The 6446-nt window shown below is 32.7% G+C and overlaps 1 long non-coding RNA gene across 1 annotated transcript; it reads left to right on the top strand.

The window, feature by feature from the left end:
* The first annotated feature begins 3088 nt into the window (after positions 1 to 3088).
* LOC137247996 (uncharacterized) lies at positions 3089 to 5703 on the top strand. Its single transcript, XR_010951986.1, has 3 exons — positions 3089 to 3922; positions 3986 to 4228; positions 4265 to 5703. It is a non-coding gene; the product is annotated as an uncharacterized lncRNA (long non-coding RNA).
* The last annotated feature ends 743 nt before the right edge of the window (positions 5704 to 6446 follow it).

Below are 6446 nucleotides of genomic sequence, written 5' to 3'. Positions count from 1 at the left end.
CGATCAAAAACCAAAGAAAAGGATTTACAAAATAAAGACGATAATTTTACTGATACTTTTTGCGAAACGCCTAAAGTACAAGTTTATGACAAGTTTTCATACAATTTTTCAAAAAAGATACCGCGAATAAAGTCGACTATACAATTTAATAAAAATAATGAGATCTCTAATATACAAATTTATGCGCATTTAAAACATAAAAAATTAAATTTACTTAATTTTGTGAATGCTAACGGAAAAACAAATTTAGATGAGTTATTTTCGAGGCTTGAAAAAGCAGCCGGCAGTCACAATATTAAGCAGTTAGAATGGCCAAAGAATGATATATTTTTCAAAGAATTTTCGATTACAAATTTTAAAATCAGCGGTAATAAAATTTTAAAATCATTGCAAATAATACTAACAGACCCTGTAGAAACTGTAACAGAAACAGAGCAAAAACAAAAACTTATGACAATTTATCATGAGGACCCTTTGTTAGGCGGTCATTGCGGTACAAAACGATTATATTCCAAATTAAGAACAAAATACTATTGGAAAAATATGACAAGAGACATTGCGAAATTTGTCAAAAATTGCAATAAATGCCTTTTAAATAAAGTAAAACCAAAAACAAAGGAAAATCTTGTTTTGACTCCAACCCCCTGCAAACCCTTTGACATAATAATTGTCGATACAATAGGTCCACTTCCGGAATCCAAATATGGTAACAAGTTCGCTGTTACTATGATTTGTGACTTTTCTAAATACCTGGTAACAGTAGCTGTACCAGATAAATCAGCAAAAACTATTGCTTGCGCTATTTTTGAAACCTTTATACTAACATATGGTACAATGAAAGCTATTAGATCCGATTTAGGAACGGAATATAAAAACGAATTATTCTCTGAATTGACAAAACTTTTAAAGATTGATCATGATTTCTCAACAGCCTACCACCACGAAACTGTTGGTGCTGTTGAAAGGAATCATAGAGTCTTAAACGAATACTTACGTGCGTATCTGAATGAAACATATTCAGATTGGGATACATATTTAAAATACTTTACATTTTTACACAATACTACAAGTAGTTCGGTTTTTGATAATAAATTTACTCCCTTTGAATTAATATTTGGCAGAAAAACTACAATGCCACATGAATTGCAAAAAGAGCAAATTGATCCGATCTATAACGTAGAAAATTACGCAAAAGAGCTTAAGTTTAGACTGCAAAAATCGCATAAAATGGCAAAAAATTTGATTAATAAGCATAAGATTAGAAATAAAGATTTATACGATAAAACTGCTAAGCCTTTGGAAATTAAAATTAATGATAGAGTTTTAGTAGAAACAGAACCTAGGAATAAACATAAAAATATATACCAAGGTCCCTACATAGTTAAGAATATTGATGGGCCAAATGTAACAATTTGTGAGATAAGTAAAGAAAACGAAAAAATTGTACACAAAAATCGAATTGTACACAAAAATCGAGTACAAAAAATTAATTAATTTAATAATTATTACTAATCATCTTTAGATATAAATATATTTTAAAACCGCCAATGAAGGCTAAAAAAAAATAAAATGTAACAAACAAATATACATTTAATCAGGTAGATTTTACAATAAGAAAAAAAAAACCGGTTTACTTCAAACATTAAATTCAATATTTTAAACTAACTTTTATATATTTCACTTTATTCAAAATATTACTTTCATTTTTAATCACCTTTTTAGAAGTTGCACTGCGATGAACGAATGAGTCCCGGGGTAGAGCACCCTAATGCTAGCAAACTCCTTCGTTCATAACATTACAACAACATATTAAAGCCTAAAGAAGAATGTGGCAAGATTAATTACTAATCTTACCAAATTCTTCTTTTCTAAAGGGGGAAGATGTAGTGCCAAAATAAATGCATTAAAATAAATTGTAGATGGCAACCCTCTTTAGAAATGTGCAAGATGCAACATACATCAGATGCACTTGGCATCACTAAAATTGTTAGAGTCGAGCAATTTGGAGAGTTTCTGATTGGTTGAAACTGCCGTTGTTCGACGCTAAGCAACGAAGAGAAAAAACTGCCGAGCTACAGGTTGGCGTTAGCGGCAGTTTTCAGTTTCAAGTGAACCGGCAAATTGACTGCACGAGTTAGTCTTACAAATAAAACAAAAAAATCTAAGTGACCTAACGGGAAGAAAGAACAAAGTGTAAAGAATTATAAGTTGAATAAAAACTATATTGTAAAAATTAAATAAACCTCTCATTATTAAAACTAAACGGAAAGAAAGGAAACTTTTAAATAAAAGAAAACTAGTGGCAGTGTGTGTGTGCGGAACGTTCCCGCAGGATCCCAAATATGGGTCTTTTATAACACCAAGCTTCAACAAATTATTGGACCATGAGATTTCTCATATGCCTAATAGTCATTATTTAAAATGTAAATTATGCGATTGGAAGACGAAAATACATTCAAGTATGAATTTCCATTTACGTGTACAACACGCTGAAACAATTGATGTAACAACGAAAAGTTTAGAATTGAATGTTTGTCCATATTGTAATCACAATGGTATTCACGCAAACACTTAATACATCTTTTCTATGTTTAGAATGTGGTGAATAATTTAGAACAAATACAGGTTTACGTGTACACCACAAGATTTGTTTGTTTCATTTTCATTTTGACATTTTGTTATACAAATTGACATTTATTTAAAAATAAATTTCAAAGCTGATTATGATGCCAGATTGTATGCGCTAAGTGGAGTATAATCGTGGCTAAGTTGTCAAGTTTACGCCAAGTCAAGTCAAGTCTATGCTAAGTATCAGTAATGGGCCCTATAGACTTGACTTGACTTGAGAACTGTCATTTACAGTTCTGTTAAATGAATATTGCATGTTACTGATTACTCAAATCTTAACCACACTTAACTTGACTTAGAAGTCTGTTAAATTTTGATTTTCTATGTAAGTTCTAAGTGACATTTACATTTTGAGATGCCATTTGTTTGTTTCCATTTCATTTTGACATTTTGTCATACAAATTGACATTTATTGATTATGATGACAGGTTGTATGCGCTAAGTGGAGTATAATCGTGGCTAAGTTGCCAAGTTTACGCCAAGTCAAGTCAGGACTATACTAAGTATCAGTAATGGGCCCTTAAAGCAAGCTGCCACTCTAAAGATGGAGACATTGGTGCTTTATCGGTAACCGTATCGCTAACCTTATAACAGCTGATTCGACCAACCTTATGAGAATCAATGCAATCGATTATTGGTGCCACTAAGGTCGTAACCGTATCGTAGCCAACCAATTGGGGTTTGGTTTACCGTCGTAACGATAAACAGCTGATTACGTAGGGATACGGTTACAGCGATACGACATACGGCACCAATGACTCCAGTTTAAACCAGTGGTGTCCAAAACGAAAAATGTGAGTGTATGAGTGAGAACTAGAGAATGGAAGCAGCCCAGTAGAAAATTTAAACCAAAATAATAGCATATTGGATTGGAGTAGAAAATTTGGAACGTGTTAAACTTTCAAATAAAAAATTCGGTCTTTACTCTTCGAGGCTGCGTCCATGTCAGGAAGGATAGTGATAAAGCCAAGCAGCCAGCAAAGATCCTGCGAGATGAAGATTTGGAGGAGTTTCTCTGAGCTTAAGCCTGTATGTCTGTTTGTGGTTTTGTTACTTAGTTATTAGCCGTGTTTTTTAACACGCATATATCCGTTGTCGCTTATGAAATAGTAGAATATAAAATCAGTACTTCCAAGTTTCAATAAGTAGTTTTTTTGACTTTTTTAGTCTGTTTTACCATCCCTAGCTAAAAAACAAAATGTCAGCAGGAGAAATGTTAGTACTTTTGTGTAGCAGGAAAAAGAAGTATGCTTACGTGAACGTGTTGGAAGATATGCTTGGACGAGGCTTTTTGGTATGTTTCTTTTACTAAATTTTGTATTCAAAATGTTGATTATGTTTTATATTGATTTTGTAGGATACCACTGTAACAATAAAGACGTTGGAGGCGAAGATGCGCACACTTTTCATAGCGTATAGAAGTGCCAAGGACAACAACAGACAGACCGGTGCGACATATTTGCCAAGCTCCATTTACGGAAGAAATGGATGAGATTTTTGACCGTGAGCCGTGAGTCAATAATCTCAAATTCTCACAGCCTGAACTTAGGCTCAAGAATGCAAAGGCCATTATCTGAGCGCTGTTCGTTGGCTGCTGTTGGTAAATATTTCAATATTTGTTTATATTTATTGATAGAGTCATATTTACTTCCTGATACCCTGTTGTTGTTCAGTGAAGACTCATCGTCGAACACAGAGTGTCTGCGCAATATAGCTTCCACGTCAAGGGGTTTGTCGACTTGCAATCGCGATCCTTTAGGAGATGTGCCAGCTTCCAGTGGAAACTCATTTGCCAGCCCAGAGTCATTGTGCTATGTAGCCTCCGACCGAGTACCTTTGGATATTGGAACAAGCAATCCCCGAAAAAGAAAGAGTGCAAAGGAGAACTATTATGAAAAAAAGTTAGAGTTAAAAAGAAAATTTTACGAGGATATCAAAAATATAATTTCGGAGAAATTAAATGCTCCGTAAGCCAAGGAATTCACGATTTTGTGTACTCAGTGCATCTGTTGTATAAACTTGGGATAGCGTGAGCATAATATGTTATGAGGTACCTGAAAAATGCTGAAATACATTGAATCAAATTAATTTGCTTAAATATATTAGTAAACAACTTGTATGTATGTTAAACTTACACTTCAATACTTCTACAATCATCTTCAATTGTTGCAAAATTGTGATAAATATCACAAGTTGTTTACTAATATATTTAAGCAAATGAATTTGATTCAATGTATTTCAGCATTTTTCAGGTACTTCACAACACATTATGCTCACGCTCTCCCAAGTTTATACAACAGATGCACTGATTACATAAAAGCGTGAATACCACGATCGAAAAAATAATTGCTTCTTCTTAAGATTTCTGAAACTTCACATAAATTTTCTTAAACAAAAATTCGAGTAGAAGGTCGGAAGTCTTAAGCTGAAGCAATTGCTCAATTTTTATTAAGGTGCCAATGAATTTTAAAATTAAAAAAGTTAAAAAAAAAAACAACGAATTAAAAATGTGATAAGCAATGAATTTAAAAACTTAGTGATAGTCTATTTATTTCGAAATTCAGGGCTAAGGGTAAATTAAGTATTAAAAAAAAAAATAATCGTTAGTATTTTAGAATTTTAAAATTAAAAAAGTTAAAAAAAGAACAATGAATTTAAAATGTGATAAGCAATGAATTTAAAAACTTAGTGATAGTCTATTAGTTTCGAAGGGCTGAGGGTAAATTACGTATTTAAAAAATAATAACCGTTAGTATTTTAGGCAAGTAAGCGAATTTATAAACTGAATTATGTGATGAATGTGTAAATATGTAAATTTAAAATGATTGAATTGAGGAATTTAATTTTGTGATAATTAGACAAATAAATTTTGAATTTGATAATTTAATTTTGTTACATAAAAACAAGACTATATATAAACTACTGAGTTGAATACCTCGGCTGCTAGTTCGAAAACGCCCTGTTTCAGAGTTTGTTTGGAAAATGCCATGCTTCTGAAATAGGGCGCATTCGAACTGGCAGCCGAGGTATTCCACTCAGCAGTCGCTATATTAATAAATAAATGTATGTACATGAACTCAGCAAATTTAAATGAATTTTATGAATTAATTTAAATTTTTGTCAATCGTGTAACACAGTACCTGTTTTAAGACAGCTGTTTAGGCCAACAGCCTAAACTCTAAACATAAAACGTCGCCCTCGCATTTGTTTTTATATTGGTCAACAGTGCCAGTCAAACTGCTTATGTTAACCATACAAATGACATCGCTGGAGTAAATAAACAGTTTGACTGGCAAGCGGTATTGACCTGTTAAGTGTTTTTTACCTCAGTTGTTTTCACACACCATGTAGAAAGGACGTATCCCGCCACAGTTTCCAGCTTCAACCAAAATGTAACCTGAAATTTATATATATATTAATTTTTGTGCACAATCTTTATTGCAAACATAAATATCTTTATTTGCAATAAAGATTGTGCACAAAAATTAATCTAATATCTAATCTAATATATTATAAATGGCAAAGTTTGGATGTGAAGATTTTTGGATGTTTGGATGTTTGTCCAGACGTTTGTCTTTGTGACTCAATAACGCAAGAACGGCTGGACCGATTTGGATGAAATTTTGCACACATATAGCCAATAGTCTAGAAGGATCTACTAGCTATATATTTTTCAAAAGGGGCGTGGTCCCCGCCCCCTAGGAACAGTTATAATTTAATTATTATATTTTTCGTCTTTGCGACTGAATAACGCCAGAATGGCTACACGGATTTTGATGAAATTTGGGACACAGACAGTAGTCTACTAGCGAAATTTT

Source organism: Eurosta solidaginis, chromosome 4 (assembly GCF_040869045.1).
Source record: "Eurosta solidaginis isolate ZX-2024a chromosome 4, ASM4086904v1, whole genome shotgun sequence".
Taxonomy (NCBI): Eukaryota; Metazoa; Arthropoda; class Insecta; order Diptera; family Tephritidae; genus Eurosta; species Eurosta solidaginis.
The sequence above is the reverse complement of the archived record's forward strand: the minus strand, read 5'-3'. Positions and strand labels throughout refer to the sequence as shown.